The sequence below is a fragment of the Vulpes vulpes genome, chromosome 10, assembly GCF_048418805.1.
Source record: "Vulpes vulpes isolate BD-2025 chromosome 10, VulVul3, whole genome shotgun sequence".
NCBI classification, from domain to species: domain Eukaryota; kingdom Metazoa; phylum Chordata; class Mammalia; order Carnivora; family Canidae; genus Vulpes; species Vulpes vulpes.
Genome location: NC_132789.1, coordinates 17,424,382 through 17,445,276, shown reverse-complemented (window position 1 = coordinate 17,445,276; position 20,895 = coordinate 17,424,382). Strand labels below are relative to the sequence as shown.

At 38.8% G+C, this 20,895-nt stretch overlaps 1 protein-coding gene and 1 pseudogene across 1 annotated transcript in view; both read left to right on the top strand.

Annotated features, from left to right (window-relative positions):
- LOC140594319 (piwi-like protein 1) overlaps window positions 1–20,895 on the top strand; it is a 127,253-nt gene that overhangs the window by 73,680 nt on the left and 32,678 nt on the right. The gene's annotated exons all lie outside the window — the stretch shown is intronic.
- Window positions 9,592–20,258, top strand: LOC140594271 (FAS-associated factor 2 pseudogene; annotated as a pseudogene).

Below are 20,895 nucleotides of genomic sequence, written 5' to 3'. Positions count from 1 at the left end.
TGCCACCTACCACAACATACCACTTACCACAGCACACTACAACCCTTCACCACCTGGAAGCTGATGGCTACAGTACAGTCATTATGTGCATTATGTCATGCTCCCAGAGATTTTCCTAAATCCAGTGTTATGTACTTTCTCTTTAACACTTTGCACACATAATGCCAACAAATCCAGCTCCTTAGGAAGTGCTCACCTTGATATTCTGAATATTTTATACAAAAAATACTTTTATTTATTTTTTTAAGACACTTTTATTTTGACCAAAGTTTCCATTTATATTCACATGGTGAATTACATGTTGAGCTACTTAGCCAATGATCATGAGTCAATTATGGTTTATGGAAATTCACTTGGAATTGTCTATCTGAGAATTATGAAACTTTAAAAATTGTCACTTCCAATTGCCTGAATTTAGAATGGGGAAAACTGAGGCTTCTGCTGTTCTACTTCTCTTCTATTCTTCTTTTGAACTTGTAAACCTCTTCTTTGTAGAAATTTATTAACAAGTACCGTTATATAATGCTTTCTCCAATAAATGAGAAATACACACACATACACTCACACACACCTTTTCATTTCTATTATCCATGGCAAAATTTTATCTTGGGTAGTATACTTACTTCCTGGTATCCTCTTTCCCCACATCCTCCTCTCTGCACTCTTATCTAGTAGTAGGTGTTAGAATATTGCTACTTGATGATTAATATTTTCAATGAAAGAGATTAAAGTTGGAAATCTTGCAGAGCTTTTGTATTTATATTTCTATTCTGAGATTTTGGAAATAGACACAAATTCTCAAGTTTCATTTGAAAAACGTTTTAATCATGGAATAAAGACAAGTGTATCTGAGATTATGGTCTTACTATTCAGTAATAAGAATACTCTTAACTATCTGATGGATGAAAACTAGTATTCTAACTCAACATATTTATAGTACAGAGTTTTACTTATTTCTTTACTGATCGCTATGCCAAATCCTGAACTCTGTTCCAGTTGTTTTACTGTGTAATGACTCTTAACCTTTCTACTAATTGGACTGGCTCATATGCTTTTTAGCCTGTCTTCCCTCAGATCCTCATAGCACACTTTTGGAAGCCTGACACTAACAGAGGTCATGTAAAATATGTTAGGTAACTGGTGGTGATATAATCCTGCATAGCCAAACTGAACAATACGTAGAAAAAATGGAATTTAACTTCAATTACCATTTATGAAAATCTGGTTCATTGATGTTTACTTATAAAATACCTCCTCCAAATCCTTTAGTCTGAATATGGACAATCACCTTTTTACACCTTTAAATAGATTCTTCCTATCTGGATAGCTCACACCTAATTCTGATTAAAAAAATTATCCATCTGTGAATTCTACAGGTGTAACTTTTAATACTTACCCTTTATTATTTAATACTTACCCTATATTATTTCCAGCAGTCTCCTCCCTGCTCCCAACGTGTCAGAAACAAGTAATTTAGTTGCTATGACTTTTCCATTTGTCTAAAGGCAAACCTATCAACCCCTATAAACATGTGTGTTTTATCTTGCTCCCTGTTTGGTATACCATGGATATGTGGGAGAATCAAGATTAGACTTTTGTTGATCTGACTTCTTGATAATAAGGTGTTAGGAAAGCAATAAATGTATTGGAAAAAGAACTTTAAATCATATTTAAGCTTACTAAAGCCTTTCAATAGAACATATTTAATTCTGGTAGTAATAAAATGGATGGGATTTCATTGTAAAGCAGAGCAGAATTCAGCATATACTGTGTCAGCTTTACATGACAGATTATTAATAAACTGCCACTGTTACCACTCGATGCCAGTCTTTGGTGTTGGCATTTTTTTAAACTTGAAACTCAAATGTATTTTTTTAATCTTATTAAAAGATTAGATGTATTTTTTAATCTTATTTTTAAAAGATGTATTTTTTAATCTTATTTTATGAACCAGTTTCTTCTTTTCAATACATTTTTTTCTCTTCTCTGTAGAATTATTGTGTGATTCAATTAATGGTTCCAATTTCATTATACTTATATGTTCTAAAAAACCCTAAGGCATTGTATAACTTCACATAGATCAACTTTAGTTATTTGTTTGTTTGTTTGTTTGTTTGTTTTCATTTGATGAAGGTGAAGACAAGGCAGAGTAAGAATTAAGAAAGAGGATGTACTTTCAACTTGGTACCTAACAAAAATGAGCCATTTGGTAGAATTCATTTTCTCAACTAACTTTCCCCAGTATGTTTGCCTTTTTCTCTCTTTTCTTCTCCTATCCCTGTTCTAGATACACTTTTTTAAAAGATTTTATTCATTTATTCATGAGAGACACAAGAGAGAGAGAGAGAGGCAGAGACACAGGCAGAGGGAGAAGCAGGCTCCATGCAGGGAGCCCAACTTGGGACTCTATCCCGGGTCTCCAGGATCACGCCCTGGGCTGAAGGCGGCACTAAACCACTGAACCACCCAGGGACCCCCGATACACATTTTATATTGTCCATTAATTCAACAAAACACTTAAATATTTGTATGAAATAGTCATTTTGCTAGTGTTGGAAAAATAATAAGTAGTGGGCAAAGCCTACAGGAAATAGACAGTTCAAGAGAGCTTATAGGGTCTAAGGTTATCCTTTAGATACAAAAGGGCCATTTTGTATCTAAAATTTTTTATGCTTTACAACTCCTTGTCACTCCATCAAAACTTTAGCTATCTATCAGAGAGAAGTTAAGAGTTACTTTAAAATAAGTTGCAATCAGTGGGTTAAAGGACATAGCATCTGATGATGGGGTAAAAAGTGTGTATAATGTCATAGAGAGGGCAAAATGAATAGCAAAACATGCAGGTGATGCGCTGAGTTTTATCTAAGTAGTATATATTATCCTCATTGTCTTAATTGGACGGGTAATGTCAAACCTTTGGACAAAGCTGAAAAAGATTCATACCTAGTAAGGTATGCACTGGTATTTACTGGAAATAAAAGAAATAGAGACTAGAAGAACAATAAAAAATGATCAATCAATGAAACTAAGAGCTGGTTTTTCAAAAAGATAAAACAGGCGTGTCTGGCTGGCTCCATCAGTAAAGCATATGACTATTAATCTTGGGGTCATGAGTTTGAGTCCCACATTGGACATACATATTACATACATAAATAAACATATATATATATCAGGGCACCTGGGTAGTATAGTCAGTTAAGCCTTTGACTCTTGGTTTCAGCTCAGGTCATGATCTCAAGGTCATGAGTGCAGAGCCTGCTTGAGATTCTCTCTCCTCCCACCTGTGTGCTCTCTCTCTCTCTCTTTCTCTCTCAAAACAAATCTTTAAAATGTACGTGTATTTTTGAAAGATAAAACTCTCAAACCTTTAGCTACACTAAACAAGACAAAAAGATTTCAATAAATAAAATTAGAAACTAAAGGAGCCATTACAACTGACACTACAGGAATGCATATGATCAGAAAATAACTGCCATATACAATTATATGCCACCAAATTTGATAACCTAGAAGAAATGAATACATTTCTAGAAGCATAAAACCTACCAAGAATGAATCAAAAAGAATAAATAATATGAATAGGCACCAATGTGTTACACATTAATACTCCATAATGAACAGTGGGCACTGGCTCAAATGTCCCATACTGGTTTTTGCCTTTGAGTCATTCTACATGGTGTTCCTTCTGCCTTATAGGGTTTACCACTTCCCAGCAGTGGGTCCTGGGCAAGTTTCTCAGGCTCATTGACCTCAACTATCTCCCATAGAGAATGGGAAACACATTGGTTGTGATGCTTACCTCATAAGGACATCACAAGGATCAGATGATGTGTGAAAGCATTTTACAAACTGCCAAGTCCTCTGCCCATATGAGCTAATAGAATATAAAACAATGGATGCCAAGGAGTTAAGACAGGGAGGGAACTTAGAAGATAGAAATAACTGCTGTGTGGAAATGGTAGACGTGATTTTTGCTCAACATTCTGGCAAGAGAAACTTTATAAAAGTACAAATTAATTAATAGAGCAAATTGGGGTAAGGGATAGGGAAGAAGGTAATTGAGAAGGGGAGGCCTGGATGTGTTTGGATCCTCTGAAGTCTAGAGAGAGGAAAGTGTTTGTTATCCAGCAGACAATTCCTGCAAGCAACCTGGAGCAATTTTTGCCTGACCCAGACAGATTCAAATCTGGCCTGTGCCGTTTTGACATTAAGATTCAGTTTCCTCACCTGTAAAGTGGACATAATAATGGTACCAACCTCAGAGCATTGTGGAGATACTTTAATTCATTTTTTTTGTCACTCAAAAAGATTTCTTAATAATACGGCATTGGACTATAACCAAAATATGAAATAAATATACACAAGTTTATATTGATATAAACAAATGAACAAATAGGGGAGAAAAGGCTAATTTTGCTTTAATAGAATTCCAGATAGGGGCACCTGGCTCAGTGGTTGAATAACTGCCTTTGGCTCAGGTCATGATGCTGGGGTCCTGGGATTGAGTTCTGCATCAGGCTCCCCACGGGGAACTGGCTTCTCCCTCTGCATATGTTTCTGTATCTCTCATGAATGAATAAATAAAATCTTAAAAAATAAAAAATAAAAGAATTCCTAATAATAGACTCCTCACTTCAGGAGGTGAAGGAAAATCCTCCCCACCCCCTACCCCAAAGGTGGGGTAGATTTAGAGCACACTTCTAAACAACAGAGTGTAGAGAGAGGGAAACAGTGACTTGGGGCAGCAGACTGGCACACACAACTTTAACTGAGTGACAAAAGTCAGTGATGAAAGTCAGCAGTAATGCTGTGTGAATCTCATGCACCCCCAACTGAGATGGGATGGAAAGGCACAGAAGCACTTCACCACTGTGGTAGTCTTTCCAAAATTCCATATTCCCAGCCTACTCATGACAGAAATATCAGACACACCCAAATTGAGGCTCCTGCAACAAAGTAGCTGACCATGGGATCCCTGGGTGGCGCAGCGGTTTGGCGCCTGCCTTTGGCCCAGGGCGCGATCCTGGAGACCCGGGATCGAATCCCACGTCGGGCTCCCGGTGCATGGAGCCTGCTTCTCCCTCTGCCTGTCTCTGCCTCTCTCTCTCTCTCTGGGTGTGACTATCATAGATAAATAAAAAAATAATAAAAAAAAAACACAAAATAGCTGACCAACACATCCCTTCAAAACTGTCTATCGAGGTCACGGAAAACAAGAATGAGAAGCTGTCCCGCACAAGGCTGGTTCAACACTTGTAAAACAATCGATGTGATTCATCATATCAGCAAGAGAAAAACCAAGAACCATATGATCCTCTCATTAGATGCAGAGAAAGCATTTGACAAAATACAGCATCCATTCCTGATCAAAACTCTTCAGAGTGTAGGGATAGGGGAACATTCCTCGACATCTTAAGCGCCATCTACGAAAAGCCCACAGCAAATATCATTCTCAATGGGGAAGCACTGGGAGCCTTTTCCCTAAGATCAGGAACAAGACAGGGATGTCCACTCTCACCACTGCTATTCAACATAGTACTGGAAGTCCTCGCCTCAGCAATCAGACAACAAAAAGACATTAAAGGCATTCAAATTGGCAAAGAAGAAGTCAAACTCTCCCTCTTCGCCGATGACATACTCTACATAGAAAACCCAAAAGCCTCCACCCCAAGATTGCGAGAACTCATACAGCAATTTGGTAGCGTGGCAGGATACAAAATCAATGCCCAGAAATCAATGGCATTTCTATACACTAACAATGAGACTGAAGAAAGAGAAATTAAGGAGTCAATCCCATTTACAACTGCACCCAAAAGCATAAGATACCTAGGAATAAACCTAACCAAAGAGGTAAAGGATCTATACCCTAAAAACGATAGAACACTTCTGAAAGAAATTGAGGAAGACACAAAGAGATGGAAAAATATTCCATGCTCATGGATTGGAAGAATTAATATTGTGAAAATGTCCATGCTACCCAGGGCAATTTACACATTTCATGCAATCCCTATCAAAATACCATGGACTTTCTTCAGAGAGTTGGAACAAACCATCTTAAGATTTGTGTGGAATCAGAAAAGACCCCAAATAGCCAGGGGAATATTAAGAAAGAAAACCATAGCTGGGGGCATCACAATGCAAGATTTCAGGTTGTACTACAAAGCTGTGGTCATCAAGACAGTGTGGTACTGGCACAAAAACAGACCCATAGATCAATGGAACAGAATAGAGAATCCAGAAGTGGACCCTCAACTTTATGGTCAACTAATATTCGACAAAGCAGGAAGACTCTCCCTGGAAAAAAGACAGTCTCTTCAATAAATGGTGCTGGGAAAATTGGACATCCAAATACAGAAGAATCAAACTAGACCATTCTCTGATACCATACACAAAGATGAACTCAAAATGGATGAAAGACCTAAATGTGAGACAAGATTCCATCAAAATCCTAGAGGAGAACACAGGCAACACCATTTTTGAACTTGGCCACAGCAACTTATTGCAAGATACATCCATGAAAGCAAGAGAAACAAAAGCAAAAATGAATTATTGGGACTTCATCAAGATAAGAAGCTTCTGCACAGCAAAAGAAACAGTCCACAAAAGTAAAAGACAACCTACAGAATGGGAAAAGTTATTTGCAAATGACCTCTCAGATAAAGGGCTAGTATCTGAGGTCTATAAAGAGCTTATTAAACTCAACAGCAAAGAAACAATCCAATCATGAAATGGGCAAAAGACATGAACAGAAATCATACAGAGGAAGACATAGATATGACCAACAAGCGCCGCATCACTGGCCATCAGGGAAATATAAAACCAAACCACAATGAGATACCACCTCACACCAGTGAGAATTGGGGAAAAGTCACAAGACAGGAAACAACAAATGTTGGAGAGAATGTGGACAAAGGGGAACCCTCTTACTCCGTCAGTGGGGATGTGAACTGGTGCAGCCACTCTGGAGAACTGTGTGGAGTTTCCTCAAAGAGTTAAAAATAGACCTGCCCTACGACCCAGCAATTGCACTGTTGGGGATTTACCTCAAAGATACAGATGCAGTGAAACGCTGGGACACCTACACCCCAGTGTTTATGGGAGCAACGTCCACAATAGCCAAACTGGGGAAGGAGCTTCGGCGTCCATCAAAAGATGAATGGATAAAGAAACCGTGGTCTGTGTATACTATGGAATATTACTCAGCCTTGAGAAACGACAAAGACCCACCATTTGCTTCGACGTGGATGGACCAGGAGGGTATTATGCTGAGTGAAATAAGTCAATCAGAAAAGGACAAACATTATGTGGTCTCATTCATTTGGGGAATATAAAAAGTAGTGAAAGGGAATAAAGGGAAAAAGAAAAAAAATGAGTGGGAAATATCAGAAAGGGGACAGAACATGAGAGTCTGCTAACTCTGGGAAACGAACAAAGGGTGGTAGAAAGGGAGGTGGGCAGGGGTGGGGGTGACTGGGTGACGGGCAGTGAGGGGGGCACTTGATGGGATGAGCACTGGGTGTTGTTCTATATGTTGGCAAATTTAACACCAATAAAAAATAAAATAAATAAATAAATCATCCTTTTGTTCCAAGGATGGAACACACACACACACACACACACACACACACACACACACAAAAGGACAAACATTATATGGTCTCATTAAGTTGGGGAATATGAAAATAGTTAAAGGGCATGAAGGGGAAAGGAGAGAAAATGAGTGGGGAAATATCAGAGAGGGCAAGAGAACATGAGAGACTGCTAACTCTGGGAAACGAAGAAGGGGTGGTGGAAAGGGAGGTGGGTGTGGGGGTTGGGGTGACTGGGTGATGGGACCTGAGGGGGGGCACTTGATGGGATGAACACTGGGTGTTATGCTATATGTTGGCAAATTGAACTCCAATAAAAAGAAATTAAAAAAATAAACAAACGAAACAAAAGAAAAAAAACCAAACAGCAGGTTTCCCTTTTTAATGGCTGAATAATATTCATATATTTTTTCTTTATTCATCTATTTGTTTATGTATAATATGTTGTTTCCATGTCTTAGCTATTGTAAATAATGCTTCAATAAACATGGAAATACAGAAATCTCTTTCAGAGAGGGATTTTATTTTATTTTGGTTATGTAACCATAGGGTGGTTGCTGGATCATATGGAGTTCTATTTTTAATTTTTTGAGGAACCTCCATCCTCCATATTGCCTTCCATAGTACCCATATTGAATTACATTCCCAACCAACTTGCACAAGGATTCCCTTAACTTCAAATCCTTGCCACCAGCACTTGTTATCACTTATCTTCCTGATAGCCATTCTGACAAGTATGAGGTAACATTCACTGTGATTTTGATTTGCACTTTTGTGATGATCAGTAATGTTAAGGACATTTTCATGTACATATTGGCCATTTGCATATCTTCTTCAGGGAAAACAGTCTATTCAAATCTTTTACCCATTTTAAATCAGATTGTTTTTTGCTGTTGAATTTTCTTATATATTTTAGATGTTAAGTGCTGTTTGCAAATACCGTTTTCCTTGCCATGGGTTGCTTTTCATTTTGTTGTGCAAGAGTATTTTAAGTTGATATTATCTCACTTTTTTTTTGGTTTTATTGCTTATAATTTTGGTGTCATATATAATGCGTCATTGCAAAGACCAATATCAGGGATATTTTTTCCCTGTTTTTTTCTAAAACTCTTACGGTTTTAGGTCTTGATGTAATTGTTAATCACCTGAAACTAACTGGAATTTAAATAAAACCTTTAAGAAAAGATACCCAAAAAACGAAGCTTGTTTTAAGATATATGTTTCAAGAAATTCGTTTAAGGAAAGTGCAAGTGAGGGACGCCTGGGTGGCTCGGCGGTTGAGTGTCTGCCTTCAGCTCAGGGCGTGACCCAGGGTCCCGGAATCGAGTCCCTCATCGGGCTCCCTGCGGGGAGCCTGCTTCTCCCTCTGTCTGTGTCTGTGCCCTCTCTCTCGCTCTCGAATAAGTAAATGAAATCTTTTTTTAAAAAGGAAAGTGCAAGTGAGAAACACCATTAAATAAATAAATAAATAAATAAATAAATAAATAAATAAATGTTTAATTATGTCAGCACGTTGATGTTATCCATAGTTCTCCACATTTAAATTTTAGCAATATTGTAGCTAATATAAAAGACTAGGTGGGCATATTGCAACTCTACCCCTTAATGGGTGTGTGACCATACAGAAGCTGCTTAATTACTCATGTGTTTCTTTTTCTGTATGAACAAAACATGAAAATAGACATCTACATTCTATACCTTAGTAGGAATGAAATAGCATAGGTAATATTTACATGAAATAACATAGGTGAGAGCCCCTTCCCCTCCCTATACTGATAGTACTTGGCACAAGCAGGTAGTAAGTAATTGATATATTGTTCCCCTTTGTCTTCTTATGCTCTGTGTCAGAAAAAAACATTCATTGAAGAAAAGTTGTGTTGAGAGAAAGGATCTTTTCAGCAGTATGAGTTTTAGGTAAGACTTTTGTTATACTGTTGGAACTGCAATTAGTGGATGAGAAGGGCTCATACGTACTTAGCTAGTACCGGGCCATCTTTACACCATACTACTGTCTTCTCCACACAATTCCATAACTGCCTCAAAAAAGGAAAGGATATGCCAAACTTTTCTCTTGCTATGAAAAAGTTTTTTTTTTTAAGATTTATTTATTTATTCATGATACACATGGGGGCGGGGGCGTGCAGAGACACAGGCAGAGGGAGAAGCAGGCTCCATGCCGGGAGCCCAATGCGGGACCCGATCCCGGAATTCCAGGATCACGCCCTGGGCAAAAGGCAGGCACCAAACTGCTGAGCCACCCAGGGATCCCCTGAAAAAGTTTTAATTGAAAACCAGGATTCTGGGCTGAATACAGCTTCAGCAGATTCCCCATTAAATTAGAAGGGGTTTTTCATTTAAGTCCTAGTGTTGATATGTCACTATGCTCTGTCACTTTGAAAAGCGATAGTGCTTTGTTATCAGCACTGAGCCCTGACAGGCTTTTGATGTAGACTTAGACTAAAATAGATTGCCAGAATGATGAAGGCGCTGCTTACCTTCTAACACCTCCAGGCTGTGGATGTGGGCAAAGGTGCTGACCTATTGCTCTGTCCAGCCCAGTGGGTTTGATCATCTCCAGCTGAATATTTTCACATTTTAGATTGTAAGTTGAAATTGTAGAAGGGTTGATAGGTTTTCAACAGAAGCATGAATGTTACTGATAGCATATGATTTATGCCATCTAGAGACTTAATTTCTTAGGCAAATTGTTAATAATTAATTCTTGCCCTTTAACTTATACATTCTATTTAGAAAGTCTTTAAAGAAAGAAAACCGTACTTGGTGAGTTATAGAGGAAGTTGGCCTGCCAAAAAACATAGTCATTCCTTGAATTAAACACCATGTGCCAACCTTCTGCCAAGCACTGAGTTAGGTGTTGCAAACAGAAAGACAATTAAGAGTACCCGTCCTCAAGCAGAGAGATATATACAGAGGTAGATACTTATAAAATAATGCAGCAAGTGAAATATTATGCATAGAATATTACTGAAGCACAAAAAGCAATTATCTTGATATCTCTTAGGAAACAGGTAACAGAAATAGTGCATGTGTAACCAGTATCCTTGTTCCTAATGACCAGATCAGCACATTCAATGTATAGCTGAATGTTTAGATTGATATGACATTACCTTTCTTGGCTAGGAACAAGATTTCTCTTAGGAGAGGCTGAACATGCATATTCAAATAGAGTTTGCTATCAGAAAAGTGGAAAGGTTTTTGAGGGCTCAGAATTAGTATTTCTTCTTACATTTGCCACCCCACCCCCAGACACGCACACAGTTTAACTCTCTGTACACCATAGTGTCCCATGCCTTTCTGCTGTTGGCCATATAGAAAATAAATACTTTTTGAAAAAGCTTTGCTCTATAACATTTCCAGGCTCCTTCATGTGGGCTCACTTTTCTACTCAGCATGTTTCTCTACATTAAACTCTGGTAGATATGATAAGCAAGTAGCTAAAGAGCATTTAAAAGAGTTTACACTGTGAATGGAAAAATACAGATTTTACTGCCTTTGTTGCCTTTTAAAACTAAACCTCTTCTTGAATGTATTTGTATAGGATTTTCATAGCCCTCCCCTCTGGAGCAATGTTTTAGCAATGCTGCTCTGAGTTTTAATCACTGGATATTTGTTTTTTTCTTCCACACTAATTTCAAATCACAAACTAACATTCAAATTGAAAACAGTAATAGGTTTACAGTCTTTCAATTTACTTTTAACTTCATGCTATCTAAAAAAAAAAAAAAAAAACTTCATGCTATCTTTTCAGAGCATCTGATCAAGTTTAACACCATTGGATAGTTTAAAACTCAGTTTGCAGTAATCCACAGCCCTCAGAAATATTTGACTTCTACCTAAAAGTAAATAAAGGTAAAAAGTCTCTACATCTTCAATAAAAGTTTTCAAAAATGAATCAGCCACATGTTTTGAGTCCCATCTCTGTGAGCAAATTTCCAGAATAAATCATTTCTGGGCTTGGCTGAATTCCAGAGCACTGCAGGTCTCAGTCCAGAGGGCTGCATATATATGCAGATTGGCCATTCAAAGTTAAGGAAATACCTGCTTTCTATATTTATAGATGCTGCCACTTATATTTTGCATTTTATATGATCATTTCCTTGTCTACCTTAAACTATTAAGTTCATGAGTATGGGAATCTCTTCATTGTATTTCCAGCCATAGCTCACTCAGTACCTAGACCAACAGTAGGCACTCAAGGAATACCTGCTAAATCGCCAAATCCCGTGTTTAGGACTGTGAGTGAATAATGGGAACAGAGTTGTACTCAGATGTTAAAGATGACTTCGTATATATTGATCCCTAGATATATGAAGTCAAAAATAACAACAATAAGGAGGGCTTAGATAACTAAAAGTGTTCCTAGAGTAGTATAGCAAATAGGTTCCAGGGAGCTTCATGGACGCTTTCCCCTACCTCACTTATTAACTGGCATTAAGGTAGGAATGTATAGCACAATGCTTCCTTTAAGCAACAAACTTTCAGAAGTATTGCTCCAAGACACAACTCACATAGCAAATAAAGTATAATGTCTTAGAATGGTCTTTAGGACCTGAATTTCTAATTGAGATCTTGTTTTAACATTTTCCTAACTCACACACACACACACACACACACAAACAGGGCATATGCAATATATACTTCTGTGTGTGTAGGTATATATATAAGAAATAGCAATGCTATCTATATACAATTGATACATATACTAATATATATGAGTAACTATATATTTATACATTATATAAGTAACATGTTTGTAATATTTAAATATTACATATGTGATATCTATGTAATACAAACTTATTTATTATAGAAGTCATAACTAAGTTATTAAGCTGTTATCCCTTTTGACAATAAATATCATCTCTCTTGGTCTTACTTACTCTCTATTTCCCAGTTGGGCTTTTAGGCATTTGATGGTGAGAGAATGAGTTAATTTTACCTCTCTAAACAAAGCCAACTGGGAAATGGCTTGGATGCCACCATGGAGGTAATAGAAGATGCCCAATTTTGGTAAATAAAAAACATGTGACTAGATGTCTCCTCATTATTTCAATATTGTATAAATAATACTCTTAAAAATATCAAACAGATCATAAGAATATCTTATAATATTTCAACTCCAATTTTATAGAGAAACACAAATTGTAGCTGTCAGAATGATCCTCTTTCCTAAGCAAAACAACTAACGTAGCAACAAGGTGTATGAGGAGATCAGCAATTTATAAAAGGACTACCTTTTGCTTCTAGTTTTAAATTCTTCACTGGGTCAAACTGTGACTTCATGGCTACTTATTTAATGTGTGTTTGTGTGCATAGGTCTGTGTTTTCTTTCCAGTTATGTTGCCAGTTTATTCAGCAATTTTACCATTTTGACAAAGCTTATGGATTTAAGACGTTTTATAGCAGAATTATTTATTATGAACAAAGTTTCATCTTAATAAAGATGTACTTGTATGGACAAGTACATTTTAATTTTTTCAAGATACATTAATGAAAAAATATTCTGGATCTGTTTTCATTCTTTCTTTTATTCTACACTCCTTCCCCACAAAAAAGTATGCACATATACATAATTATTTTTTACATAATTATTAAGACAAAATTAATATGATTCAGTCAGAGTTCAGGTATGACATTTGTTAATTCATATGGCTAGTGCTCGAAAGGAAATATTATTTATATAAAGGTAGTCTTATAGGGCTAAGCAACAAAAGAAAACCGAATTGAATATGGCAAATAACATGGAATTAAGTACTGTTTCAAGCGTAATTTTTTTTTAAATGTGGTCATTCTGCACTGTTATTCATTCTGTTCAAAGAAAAAGCAACCTTGAGTAATGTATTTTTAAAATCAGCAACTTAATTAGAGGAAAATTTTTAAACAGGCAAAACAAAACAAAACACCCAGAGTATGAAAATCAAAACAGGAAATTACGTTACAATAAGAGGTAATCAAATCATTCCTTTAAGAAGCGTAGAGGCGGCGGCCAAATGGCAGCGCCTGAGGAGCCGGATATAACCCAGGAGCAGACAGAGAAACTGCTGCAGTTTCAGGATCTAACTGGCATAGCAACTATGGATCAATGCTGCCATCCCTTGGAACAGCATTACTGGGACATAGAGGCTGCTGTACAGGACCGATTGAATGAACAAGAGGGTGTGCCAGATGTTTTCAACCCACCTCCATCCTGACCCCTGCAAGTTAATACAGTTGAGCACAGGCTCTACAGTTAGGCTATTGCAAGACCACAGCCAAGGGGGCTGCCTGGATGGGGTTATTACTTAATAATGCTTCCATTCCGATTTACCTACACAATACTTGATATATTTAGGTTTGCCCCTCGCAGCTGGGTCACTGACCCCGTTGGGGACATTGTTTCATTTATGCTCTCTTTTGAAGAGAAATATGGGAGGGCACACCCTGCCTTCCACCAGGGAACGTACAGCCAGGCACTTAACGATGCCAAGCGGGAGCTTTGGTTGCTTTTGGTTTGTCTTCATGGAGATGATCCCCAGGACTCCGATGAGTTCTGTTGCAACACACTCTGGGCCCTGAAGTTATTTCCCTAATAAACACTAGGATGCTTCGCTGGGCATGCTCCGCAAATAAACCTGAGGGATATAGGGTCTTGCAGGGTTTAGGAGGGAACACCTATCCATTCCTGGCCTTGATTATGCTGAAGGATCAGAGAACGACTGCAGTGGGACCCGATGACCTTATTAACCAGCTGACATGTATCATGGATGCAAACCAGACTTACCTCGTGTCAGAACGCCTTGAAAGGGAAGAACGAAATCAGACCCAGGTCCTGCGACAACAGAAAGACGAGGCCTATCTGGCCTCTCTCAGGGCTGACCAGGAGAAGGAAAGGAAGACACGGGAGGAGCCAGAGCTGAAGGGGCGCAAGGAGGAGGAGGAGGTGCAACAGCAAAAGTTGGCAGAGGAGAGAGGTGTGCGGAATCTACAAGAGGAAAAGGAGGGGAAGCTGGAGTATCTGCCCCCAGAGCCTTCCCCTGATGACCCTGAAAGTGTCAAGATCATTTTCAAATTAGCCAATGATTCTCGAGTAGAGAGATGATTCCACTTTTCGCAGTCTCTAACAGTAATCCATGACTACTTCTTCTCCTTGAAAGAAAGCCCTGAAAAGTTTCAGATTGAAGCCAACTTTCCCCGGCGGGTGCTGCCTTGCATCCCTTCAGAGGAGTGGCCCAACACCCCCACACTTCAGGAGGCCAGACTTAGCCACACAGAAGTTCTCTGTTCAGGACCTGAAAGATGAATGACATTTTTCTTCCCTCTCCCCTCCTAATCCCTAAACGAAATGGAGAAACAAACAAACAAACAAAAACCGAGAGAGAAATTCATATTATTATTATAATACAATATTTTTTTTAAGATTGCTGTATCCTAAGGGAGGATCAGAAACCATGCAGCCCAAAAGAGTCACCACCTGTGTGTGTGTGTGCGAAGGTCAGCAGTGAACGTTCCCACTGGCAAGCCCACCCTTCCCTACTGCCTCTGCACCACACACCTTCCAAAGAAAGGTCGAAGGACTTCGACCCAGTCATTGTCCCAACTGGGGAAGGGGACATTCCCACTAGTTCTCATTCATCCTTGCTTTTATGAAAAATAAAAGTGGAAAAAAACATCTATCAACCAGCTACTACTGCAGCATCTCCTGACGACTTGCTTCTCCCACCACCAGAGAAGAGGCACAGAAGAGAGATGTTCCTTGAACTTCCCACATTTTATGAATAACTTCTAAATGTTTTTTGTTGCTTTGTAATGACCAAAGGAATGAGACTGACAATGTTGTGCCCCTAAGTAATAAGCAGGTCAGCACAAGGTGGGTGCAGCCCAAAATAGTCAGTCCTGCTCTGCTTGTCCAGGGGTAGGGGGTTTTGTTAAATTTCCTGAGTCCCACAACATAGCTGGGTTTTTTTTTTTTAACTTTATTTGATAAAGAGCCAATTCTTAAGCCCATGAATTCATGCTCTGGGCTCCTTAGCCCACAAGAGTGTAATAAAGGTGACCTGGGCTGGTTTGTGCTTATTTTTGCCATTGTCCCTCTCACATTCCTAGAGAGGTTGTTCTTTTTGGTCCAACTCTTGCTGTCCTTTCTTACCATCTATGCGCCTCGCTTGGAGTATTGGGAGAAATCTGGAGTTCATTGCCCCACAAAGTCTCTGTACAGATATCCCCATATATGCAGTGTGAACTCTGTGTATACTCATTAACTGCAGTTGTCCCTTGGAATCTGTACTAGATGGTTACTATGCAATCTGAACCAAAGGATAGCAGCTCTTCATTCCTCTTCTGATGTGTACGTGCTCTTCCTGCCCAGCCCCGAGTGTTCCTGAATTGCCAATCTTGGTGCCTTATCAAAGGACTAGCAGGGTCAATGGTAGAACCAGCAGAACCCCATGATGGTGCCCTGCCTGTATCAGTGGGAGAAGTGGGTGGTGGTGGTGGTGGTGGTGGTTCAAGGATAGAACTAGAAACCTTGAAGGGAGCCAAGACAGAACTCCAGGTGTGTGTAAACTGCTGGAAGGTACAGTTAGTTTCTGATATAGCCACCTGCTGGAGGCAGGTTTTAATCCTCTCCCTCTATTGCTGTTTTGAGGTAATAGGGGTTTTTTAACCTCTGGATGGATGTCCCTTCTTTGGTTGAGTTTATGGTAATGGGTACATGGGTCATGCCATGTATTATTAACAGATGTCAGCATGAGCTGGCAAATATTCCAAAGTGTTCTATAGCTAGACTGGTGCAGACTTGTAACACAGCAACCTACTGAAGTAACTGGAGCCTAGCATGCTTTGAGGCCAGGCTTCATATCAAGATAAAACATAACGTGGTAGATTTGCAGTCTCCAAAGGCTTTCTCTCTTGCTTCCCTAAAATCTAAGGGCAACTCTTTCTCTTTTAGGTAGCAGTGATGTACGTGGCTTCTCCTTGCATCCCACAGTGGTTGGGGTAAACATGGGTAAGGGACAGAATAAGGAACCTCACAAGGCACCACCTAGGGAGCCCGGGAATTACCCAGTGGTCTTGGCACAGATGTCTAAAACACCATCTCTAGGAAAATTTAATTTAATTCTGCTCCTCGCTGCCGATTATTCCATTTTGTTTACTGCTGCCTCAAGGCCAGATGAGTGGGAAGTCACTGTCTATTGGCATGAAAGGTAACTGGAATGGATACCAGGATAAAGCATGTTCTCTATTCAGCCTTATGTGAAGTCTGCTTCATGCTTACAACCATGCAAAGAGGAATTTTCCCACATAACTTTGAGTCTCCCTCCCTGTGAAACTCATAGCTATTTCCCCGGCAGTACACAGAAGGGCAGGATATTAAGGGCCTTCTCTAGGTTGGGTATTGTTTTGGGTGTTTTGCCCACACATCTTTGGGAAGTTGTAAAACTTTTTCCTTAATTCAGTCTGCATCTTATTCTACAACGTGCACGTTATGTCTCTTGGCCTTTCAATACTTGTTCAGGGAAGGAGGTCAGATGCCAGACTGTTAAGAAAAAGTGTATGTCGGTACGGTTCTTGGGATGGCCTACCCATTTACTTTAGGTTTCAGGAAGTTTTATCTGAAGCACATGTTCCTTCCTAGTCCATGTGGAAACAAGCCTGCTTTGCTCAGACCCCATTCCTGTCTCCTTACCGTAGGGCTGCTGCATAGGTGTCATCTCCCTTCCTCCTCCAGGAAGGATGCACATTTTGTCACTTAAAGCCAGTACAATCTGTTACTCCCAAGGACCTCGGAACTCCATGGGACCTGCAAGGGAGAAAATACTGAGAAGCCGATGATCTGCAAGGATTCGCTCATTTCCAGATCACCTCCGGGTTGTTTCAGCTGTTTATCAAACAGCAAGCCATCAGCCTAAAAAAAAAAAAAAAACACTTGTTTCAAGTTCTCTTCTGCATCCCAAAACTGACGTTGTAGATTCAACTGAATGACATGGGAAATGACCAAGCAAAGGCACCCAGTTGGAGTCCGTTGAATTTCTGCAGTTAGTGGGGCATTTCTGGTCTTTTCTTCCACTTCTGCAGAATTTCCTGCAGCAAATACTTCTTTTGTCCTTGCTTGCCTCCACTGTGATGTTTGGATAAAAAATGATCAGAGAATATCTCTTAAAAAATAATAAGGAACCTAGAATCTTCAGCTGAGCAGTCATTATGAAAATTGCTAATGGTGCCAAGGCCAAGGAAAGAGTTTCAGAAAATGACTGTGGGAGGAAAGAGTGATAACCCCCAGAATGCAAAATCAGGGGAGTATTACCTGGTGCTTGAACAAGGAGCTCCACTTTGCAACTGTTTCCTTTTTTTTTTTTTTTTTTTTTTTTTTTTTAGGACTTGTGAGGAATGCAGCAAACAGGAAAACCCTCCACAAAAGATACAGTGTCCCAACTTGGTACTGCGCCTGAATAGTTTACCTGATAATTTACTGAAGAAATCTAGTGTACTTTAAATTTTTTTCATAAAAGTTCCCATTGTGTTGTAGGTTAACATTAAATGTTTTATACAAAAAAAAACCATTTTTAATCATTAATGATTAAATCATTCTGGTAAAAGATTAATATCAATGTAGTATGAATAAGCCCATTATAAATAGCATGTTGTCTGAAAATGGAAAGAAGAGTTTAGATACATGAACCTGAAAGTCATCACTAGAAACCATTAAGATACCTAGAATTTTCATCTGAATTCACTCATTCTTAATTGATCATTTATCTATCACCAGTAGGTTGGACTTTTGTGGGGTTTGGGATAAAAAAAAAAAAAAGAAAAGAAAAAAAACAAACTCTCCTTAAGTAACTTTCATTCAATCAAGAGAAAGAAAAAATATAAACAGGTAATAGCAACATTCTCTATCTGTATACAAAATGCTTATAGATGCTACTTATTTATTATATGCCCATGTCAGAATTTGTTTTTTTTAATTTTTTTAAATTTTTATTTATTTATGATAGTCATACAGAGAGAGAGAGAGAGGCAGAGACATAGGCAGAGGGAGAAGCAGGCTCCATGCACCGGGAGCCCGACGTGGGATTTGATCCTGGGTCTCCAGGATTGCGCCCTGGGTCTAAGGCAGGCGCTAAACCACTGCGCCACCCAGGGTTCCCCCATGTCAGAATTTGTATACATAAACCAAGTCAGGGATGCTGGCCACCTCTTTGAAGTTTTTCACCATTTTACCCAGCTCTTCATTCTTTTTTTTTTTTTTTAATTTTTATTTATTTATGATAGTCACAAAGAGAGAGAGAGAGAGGCAGAGACACAGGCAGAGGGAGAAGCAGGCTCCATGCACCGGGAGCCCGACGTGGGATTCGATCCCGGGTCTCCAGGATCGCGCCCTGGGCCAAAGGCAGGCGCTAAACCACTGCGCCACCCAGGGATCCCCCCAGCTCTTCATTCTTGTTTGATAGTTATTAAACACCTGAGGGGAAGAATCTAGTAAAACCAAAATATTTAAATAGTCACACAATGGTCATTTTGACAGAGATGTTGCTGGTCATAAACCAGTCATGTGGGGATCCCTGGATGGCTCAGCGGTTTAGTGCCTGCCCTTGGCCTAGGGCGTGGTCCTGGAGTCCCGGGATCGAGTCCTGCGTCGGGCTCCTGGCATGGAGCCTGCTTCTCCCTCTGCCTGTGTCTCCGCCTCTCTCTCTCTTGTCTCTGTCTCTGTCTCTAATGAATAAATAAAATCTTAAAAAATAAATAAATAAACCAGTCATGTGAATTACACCAAGTTATTTTGCAGCTGATTATACAGCTGTAAGTACTTCTTTTAGTGATTGCATCAAGAGTACTAATATACATCTGGATTGGAAGACTGAGATGCAGTATTGAGGTGGAAGGCTTATTTGAAATCCATCTGCTATGGATTTTAACTTCACCAGGGTGGTAAAATGATCTGAACCACATAATCTACTCTAGTATCTTCTCCTAGTTTCATAGGGAACAGCAGGAGAGATACAAAGTTGCGAGAAATCCAAAGTTGGAAACCTTTTCATGTAGTGTTCCTGAATCTCAAGGAAATCCAGCTTATTAGTTTCAAAAGAATCTTTCAGCCACTACTGCATCTGTGCTTCCATCTGGGTGGGGACCTAACTGAAATGTGATTCCATGTTGGAAACCAGTATACAGAAAAGTCAGTTCCCAGCTTCAGAGGAGATTGGCAGAATACAGTTTGGATCCAGGTTCAGTAAGTACAATTTGCTAGTTTATTTTAGTTTCCAAAGCCATCCAACTTTCATTTGCCCTGGCTCTTGATTTTTTAGAAACTTGGCAATAGAATGATCTTATTAAATAGATCCTCCCCTCATATAAGCATCTTCAGATTGAAAGGCCACATAAATTTTGTTTTTCAATTCTAAACGCATACAAGATTTTTATCTGTCCCATTATGGATCAGACTTACCTTTCGTTTCTCCCTAGCTCTCCTGTATTTTTTTCTGTATTCATTTAGATTTAATTTTTTTAAGGCAAGAACCATGTATAAGGTGACTTATTCATGTTCAAAATCTTAGTACTTAATACAAAATCTGGCATATAGTCATTAATCAATAGCATTATAGTTAATAATACATATTATGAGGAAAACATTTTCTATTAACATAGATTACTTTTCAGGCCTATCATATATGACATATATATGTATATACACATGTATACACATATCTGTGATACATATCTCTCTATATGTTACAGTAATAATTGGTATGTGAAGTTGTACCTGCACATATATATATAATCTCTATCAGATTCCCTAGCCATAATATCAACACAGCAAAGAATACATCTTAATAGAAAGATTTATGATTAGTAAATTAAACAGAGAATGGCAATATGACCCAGCAATTTCACTCCTAGGTATCTGCTCAAAAGAATGAAAACTATTACTCAAACAAAAAATTGTATGTAGATGTTCATAGCAAAATTCACAATAGCCAAAAGGTAGAAAGGATGCAAATATCCACCAACTGAGGAACAGATAAACAGAATGTGACATAATACATACAAAGAATATTATTCAGCCATAGAAATAATGAAGTCCTAGCACATGCTACAACACGGATCAAGCTTGAAAACTTTATAATGAGGGAAAGAAACCAGACATAAAAGTTACATATTATATGATTCCATTTATATCAAAAATCCACCCTGACACATACATAGAGACAGGAAGAAGATCTGTGGTTGCCAGGGGCTGGGCTGGGCACGAAGTGATGGGAAGATAATAGTTGGTTTCTTTCGGGGTTGATAGAAATGTTTGGAGCTA